Source organism: Cavia porcellus, unplaced genomic scaffold (assembly GCF_034190915.1).
Source record: "Cavia porcellus strain 051 isolate PalLab524CR breed Dunkin Hartley unplaced genomic scaffold, mCavPor4.1 scaffold_13, whole genome shotgun sequence".
Lineage (NCBI taxonomy): Eukaryota > Metazoa > Chordata > Mammalia > Rodentia > Caviidae > Cavia > Cavia porcellus.
In genome coordinates, this window is record NW_026947496.1 from 41701469 (window position 1) to 41708782 (window position 7314).

Here is a 7314-nt window from a genome sequence, read left to right on the forward strand (position 1 = left end):
ACCGTAATGGGTATGTTATTACATCTTGTAATCTTCAGAGTGGTTGCCTGTACTCTTAGACTCAATATTATCAAGCATACCAAATTTGAATAAAATCAGTCAAGACAAAACAACAGTTTAACAGAACAACTTCAAATAAGATCAATCACAGTAACACAATGTAAGTAATACAGGGCTTCAGTTTAAGTTAATAGGAAATTAAGGATAGTTACAATGGTGTAGCTTGCTATTTTGGGAATAGCTATCTATGCCCTCAAATCTAGTATGAATAGACTGACCTGAACAAAATAAACTAAGCAGAGTGATAAGATTACTGTGGCTTTTAAATCCTGATACACTATTAACAATGTCCTCTGCCTTCCTTTTTTAGGCAATTCCTCTCCTTTCCCTTTCTCAGGATGCTTTGTATATTTTGGGTCCCATAACTCCTTTAATTTTTAGATTAAGGGAGCAACCCATTATCTATCCGAGTGTTGCTGAACCTTTTTACCCCTGAGGTTGATCTTGAGCTGTACTCTTTTACTTACTAAAGCCACAAGGTTCCCCTTCCTTCTAGCTTTGTAGTTCTACACTGCACAAAAGTGTCATAACTTTCCAATCTATCTGCGGCTGCTGGACGAGTTGTCCCTATTTCTCTCTGGTTCCCTGTCACTTAGAGGTTCATTTTCTCATCTTTGACTTTCAGTTTATTAACCTTCTTTCAGGCTGAGTATATTTTCTATTCAAAGCATCTTGATGCATCCTGCCTCCTAATCTACTCTGCCTGTGTTTCTTCTTGTTAGTGTATTTTGCTATGTTAAAAATTATAGCCCACCTTCTCTGCCTCAATTCTGCTATTCTATTTTTCTGCTACTATTTGTGCATTTTTCTCCTTCATTCCACTGTCCTCCTTGTTCATTGAGGCCTCTTTGCCACTGTTGCTGGAATCCTGGTATTTCTCTATCTATCTAGAATGTCCTTCAGTATTTTCTGTAGGGTTGGGTTGGTGGTCATGAACTCCCACATCTTGAAACATCTTGTTTCTCCATTAATTTTGAGAGAGAGATTTTCAGGGTACATTAATCTTGGTTGGAGGTTATTTTCTTTCAGGACTTGGACTATTTCCCCCCAGGCTCTTCTCGATTTAATAGTTTGTGTTGATAAATCTGTCATTATTTTGATGATTTGTCCTTTGTAGGTGATCTGCTTCTTTTCTCCGGCCGTTTTTAATATTCTGTTCTTGTGGTAGATTTCTGGAATCTTGATTATTATATGTCTAGGTGTAGATCTGTTTTGTTTGTAGGTGGCTGGAGTTCTATATGCCTCATTTATCTGGATATCATTTCTTTTTCCTATGCTTGGGAAGTTTTCCTTAATTATTTCTGTGAATAGTCTTTGTAATTCTTTTGTGGTTACTCCTGCTTCTTTGCTTATGTTTTTTATTCTTAAGTTATAGATCCTCTTGTCGTCTTCTAGCCTTTGAATTGTTATTTCTTGGTTCCTTGTTATTTTTAATAGGTCTTTTTTTCCATGATCACACATTGTAAATCTCTCTTCAAAGTTTGAAAGGCTAACTTTTGTTTCTGTCAAGGCATTTTGCCAGCTTTCAATGGAGTTTTTAATTTCCTGGTAGTCTCTTTGGATCTGTTTCAGGTATTCTAGATTTTGTTTATATTCTTCACCAAAGGTTTCTCTTCCTTTTCTGGGTTCCTCCCTTCTTCCCTCTGGGTTTTCTTAAAAGGGGCTTAGCATTTCTTTAATTAACCTTTTTATTTCTTGTCTCACTTGTGTTAGAATTTCAGTTTTAAGTTCATCCATGAAGTCACGAATGTATTTCTTTATGTCTGCTGATGTTGTGGCTAACACTGCATGATTGCTGGACTGGTTCTCTTCTGTATTTACCTCCCCTGGGCTTATTTTCCCAGGGTCAGCGGCTGGAGGTTTTGTCTTATCTTTTGCTCTTGTCATGCTTCTGGTTTCTTTCAGACAGGTGTGTGGAGGAGGTCTCAGGTCATCTCTGTATTCCTTACAGTTTTTCTAAAGCATACTGACTGGGGGCTTGCTGCTCTCTGTAGTTTGCTGATACCTAAGGTGGTGCTCAGGGATGCTGTGGGTTGGCCTCTCCCCTCTGAGGCAGTCAACCTGCGACTGCTTTCAGCACTTTACGCTGTGCTGTGGTGGACATCACAGGGTCAGAACAATTTCATCCCAGGCCATTGGTTCCTGACCAGTGGCGTGGTTCAGCCCAAGCTGCTCCCACAAGTCCTCTCTGGGCTAGGGGTGGTTGACTGACACCACTGCAGCACCGGGATCTGCCCTACTCCAAGATGTCTCCCAGTCAGTCTCCCATGCAGCGGACCCAATTTCCAGCACTCACCAAGAGCCAATAAAGCTCTCTACCTTGGCCCCACTGCACACTGCACCGCATCCTCCCACCAAGGGCCCAGGACTCACCAGCTCCCGTTATTGGCAGCCGCAGCTTCTGCATGACCTTGAATCGTCTGTCTCCACGGTGCACCCAGCACAGCACAGAACGGGTCTCAGTGAGCATTTCAGGCTTCAGCCCTCCACCTGCACTTTTCCTTCCTCTTCCTAATTTTATTTTTCTTTCAGTTTCCTCCTGGGTTAGTGAGAATCATTCTCCAATCATCTGGCCCTCTCTATGTTGTCAGATTCTAGCATCTGGGCTGTTTTTCCCAGAGAGGTTCTCTGTCCAGCTTCCTAGCAAGCAGCCATTTTTTTCCCCAATCCTGAATGTCTTAAAGATACAATAAACCAGTAAAATGGGCTCTGGCTCTGATCTGCTCACTAGGGAATATAACAAAAAAAGAGGCTTGTTAGTTCCTATATAAGAAAAATGGAGTGGTCTGGCTATGATGTGGTGTTGTTAGAGCACAGGCTTTACATTCTTGGGACCTTGGGTTTGAGTCTAAGCACCATTTCTAAAAAATGGAAATCAGTCAGTCAGCACTGCCGAAAAATATTCCATATTCATGGCAGGCATGCAGGCTGGGGCCCTCATGAAAACACTGTGCAAAGGAAAAGCCCCGCCTGCTTCCTGAGATCCGGAGGTCTGCTGTGGTGGTGAGGTACACTTGAGAGGCCTGGTAGAGGAATCTGGCATTGTCCCTGATGAGCACCATGCTCTGCATAGCCTGCCGTGTGTCCTCTGGGACCTGGCTCTAGCTTCAAGCTAGGGGCATCCTACAGAAGAGCCAATGGTGGGGGAAGGGAGACTAGAAAAACCAGATGTATCATTTCCTCACATCATTTTAAAACTTTTATCTTTGTAGTACTGGCACTGAATATAGAGCTTTGGCCATGCTAGGCAAACACTGGACTCTACCACTGGGCTAAACCGCAAGCTCTTAACACTGTTACTAAATTATAATTCAATCAAACTAAATTTTTTTAAAAATTAATAACATAAAGAAATGAATTTTACTTAAGATTCAATATACCACTCAGGAGGCTGAGGCAGGAGGATTGCTGTAAGTCTGGGGCCAGCCTGGGCTACAAAGTGAGTCCAAATCCAGCCTGAACCATGTAGTGAAACCCTGCCTCAAAAACAAGATTCAACGTAGCTAAAGTAAATTTCACAGAGCAATTGCTGGGTATTTTCTACTTCACTGCATTAAGCAAAGAAGTATTTGTGGTCCCCTGCCACCTTGGTTTTGCCTCTACTTCTGGGGTGTAGGGTACTTGCAGTCCACACTAACTAGTCCATGCGCCACCCAGCTTGCTGCAGAGCCTCTGCTTCTGTAGCCCAAGGAAAGCAGCCGGAAGCTATTTTAGTGCTCCTTGTCTCTCTCTCCCTGGCTTGTCTGCTCTTTGGAATCTGCCCAAAGCAGTGCAGATACTGGAGGAGTCCCAGGGATCAAGCTGTTTGCCCAGCGTTACTCTCTGGCTCCTCTTCTCTGGCCATACAAGGAAGTAGAGGGCCCCACCAGTGTGACTAAGCCTCTGGCCAAGGGGAAGGGAGGATTCAGGAGGCAGAAGTTGGCCTCTGGGGCCAAGCCTCCCATGGTGATTGCTTTGATAGTGTGAGCCCTTCGTGGCTCTGCTCCCTGCGGAATAGTGGGCTCCAGTTCAGAGCAGCCAAAGTGGACATATATTGATAACAGTAAAACCTTCAGTCCTGCTTGTGACCTGTGACATCACAGGTCAGTCCTGGGTGTGGAGAGGGTGACAGGAATCTTGCCAGACTTTCCCAGTTAATCCTGCAGTGTATCCTAGGGAGAAGCCCTTTTCCCAGCCCCAGACACTTTCCATTTCTAACTTCATCCTCTGGGGCTCCCAGTTGTCCCAACTGTAAATTCACAAGATCCTTCAGATGGTACAACCACACAGTTGTCAGCCTGTTCCCTCCCCTACTGTGTGCTCCCTCTCCACCTGCTTCTTCTTCAGCTCCCTTCACCTGTCCCCTCCTCACCTGCTCCCCCTGCAGGCTCCCTCCCCACCTGCTTCCTCCCCACCTGCTTCCTCCCCACCTGCTCCCTCCTTTTCTCCTCCCTCCACTTGCCCTTTCCATCTTCTCTCTCTCTCTCTCTCTCTCTCTCTCTCTCTCTCTCTCTCTCTCTCTGCCTTAATAGACCTCTCCCCCACTCAGACCCTCCACATCCTTCCTGGATGTAGCACAGCAAACACTCTCCCAGCACCCACCATAACTCTGTACTTTCCGCGACATCTTGCTTTCTGTTTATGGTCTTGTTTAAGAGTGGGCCCCTCATTTACAACTCTACCTGTCCTTCAGGTCACCATTGATAAGACTGTAACTTTAATCCCCTGTGACTCAGATGAACCCCTTAAACTTGCTTACCTATGACCTGATCACAACTTCCATACATCTTTTTTCCAGTTGCCTATTTATCATCTCCCCTAATCCCAATGATTTTCAAATAATGTTATATCCAAATGTCCCCCAAAATCCTCATACACTTATAAATGAGATTTTGGGGAAGAGACTAGATCTTGGTGCATGATAATCATCAATGGATTAGTCCACTGAGGAGTTATAGCTAAATGTGATTCGGGAGGTGAAGTCTGATTGGAGAAGGTGGTCATGGGGAATGGGACTGGAAGGTCTATCTCTTTCCCTCCTCCCTCGATCCCTTTCTCTGATTCCCACTGCCTACTGAGTTTTTTCTCCTCTGCCATGCCACCCGCCTTTGGAGTCAGCCTTCTGTGGAATGACTGAAACCTCCACAAACTGTGAGCTATAATAAACCTTTCCTCCTAAAAGTTGTGGATGTTAGGTATTGTCTTAGCAATAAGAAAGTGACTAAGGCTGACCACTGCTGCCCTTGAGCAGATTGGAGTGACCCCTGGGCAGAGAAATGGTATCAAAGACACAAGAGATAAATTCATGATGTGGGGGCCAAGGCCTGGGAAATAAGTTGGAAGCCTAAAAAAAAAGTCCTTGGCCCTGGAGAACAGGCTGGTAAGTGGCTGGGAGACTGAAGCCTCTGAGGGGACACCAGATGTGACTTCCGAAGACTTCACCTTCAAGTTTCACGTTCACCTCTAAAGCAAGGAATACAAATGGTGCTGATTAAGCCTTTAATTGTGTGGTGTGAGTGTGCACACACTAACTTACATGCATTCATATGTACACAACATCTAGCCACATATAAACAAGTATGTATCTAGACAAGGCATAGGTTCCAGAAAGTCATTCCCAAAACCTACAGACAGGAGTTCTGAAGGAACAACTAAAAAGCAAGGGAAAAATCATTAATTTTAAGTAAGAATCTCAGGAATCAATAAACACTGTCTAGAATTAGCCATCTCTAGGGAAGAGTTCCAAAAAGTAACTTGCATTCAAGGAAATGTGAGGATCCACTGCTAAGCAAATTGAAGCCATTCCTGGAATGTCACCAGGACAGAGCTAAGAACATACAAAAACAAGCTCCTAACTAGGAATTACTTCTAAACGTGGACAGTAAAGAATAGAACAGCCAGATGACGATTATATTCTAGAAGAACTGCAGTGCCAGGCTACCACAATTATCCTCTCTCCAGAGCATTTCTATGGAAGAGCATTCAGACCCTAACAATCTCTCTCTCTCTCTCTCTCTCTTTCTCTCTCTCTCTCTCTGTATCTGTCTCTCTGCCTCCATCTCTCTGTCTCTCTGCCTGTCTGTCTCTATCTCTGTGTCTCTCTGTCTCCGACTCTCTGTTTCTGTCTGTCTCTCTGTCTCTGTCTGTCTCTCTGTCTCTGTCTCTCTGTCTCTGTCTGTCTCTCTGTCTCTGTCTGTCTCTCTGTCTCTGTCTCCCTGTCTCTGTCTCCCTGTCTCTCTCTGTGTCTCTCTCTGTCTCTGTCTCTGTGTCTCTCTCTGTCTCTGTCTCTCTGTCTGTCTCTCTGTCTCTGTCTGTCTCTCTGTCTCTGTCTGTCTCTCTGTCTCTGTCTCCCTGTCTCTGTCTCCCTGTCTCTCTCTGTGTCTCTCTCTGTCTCTGTCTCTGTGTCTCTCTCTGTCTCTGTCTCTGTGTCTCTCTCTGTCTCTGTCTCTCTGTCTCTGTCTCTGTCTCTGTGTCTCTCTCTGTCTCTGTCTCTTTTTTTTTTTTTTTTTTTTTTTTTTGGTCTTTTTCCTTTTTATCAGTACCAGGAATCAAACTCACAACTGCCTGCTTGCAAGGCAGGCACTTATGCCGCTGAGCTAAACCTCCAGTCCCTTGTCTGTCTGCCTTTATCTCTGTCTGTCTCTCTGTCTCTGTCTGTCTCTATTTCTGTCTGTCTGTGTCTCTGTCTCTGTCTGTCTGTCTGTCTCTCTCTCTCTCTCTCTCTCTCTCTCTCTCTCTCTCTCTCTCTGTCTTTGAACATCTCTACCCTTGAGGCATTGGTAGAAAACCCCATTAAGATTGCCCAACATCCTCCGCACTTCTTTCACAGGTCCCGACCTAACCTCTGATCTGGACAATGCTTTAGAGGTTTCCTGCCCACTTAAAAAGCCACACTACTGGTAAAAGATGCTATTGTATTATTCCTGTAATTTCAAATCCCTAGAAATTAAAAAGAAAAATCTATAAAAGCCATTCATTAAACAGTGGAACCTTACAAAAATAATATTTCCTTTTCTTATTCCCCATTTTTCTCTAGTTTTAGATCACAATCCCAGGAAGTTCAAAGACAAACATAATTTCCACGTACAAGCACCACCCTGACTGGGAGTATGCATGCATATTTGTTTCAACCATTAGCATTTCACCTACCCTACTTTATACATGCCCTTTATTTAGTTACTTAGTTATTGGTTTCCAGACTTTAAAAAAAAATAAGAACAAAGTTTAAATAGAAAATTTCTAAATCCCCCACTAGGGTTAAATTTTGGAACCAAA

The 7314-nt window shown here is 43.9% G+C and overlaps 1 long non-coding RNA gene across 1 annotated transcript in view; it reads right to left on the minus strand.

The window, feature by feature from the left end:
* The window catches only part of LOC134478546 (uncharacterized), a 364684-nt gene extending 360288 nt beyond the window's left edge, over positions 1-4396 (minus strand). The window contains exon 1 of the long non-coding RNA XR_010051254.1: positions 2434-4396. This is a non-coding gene — a long non-coding RNA (uncharacterized LOC134478546). The remainder of the gene's footprint in view (positions 1-2433) is intronic.
* Between the last annotated feature and the right edge of the window lie 2918 nt (positions 4397-7314).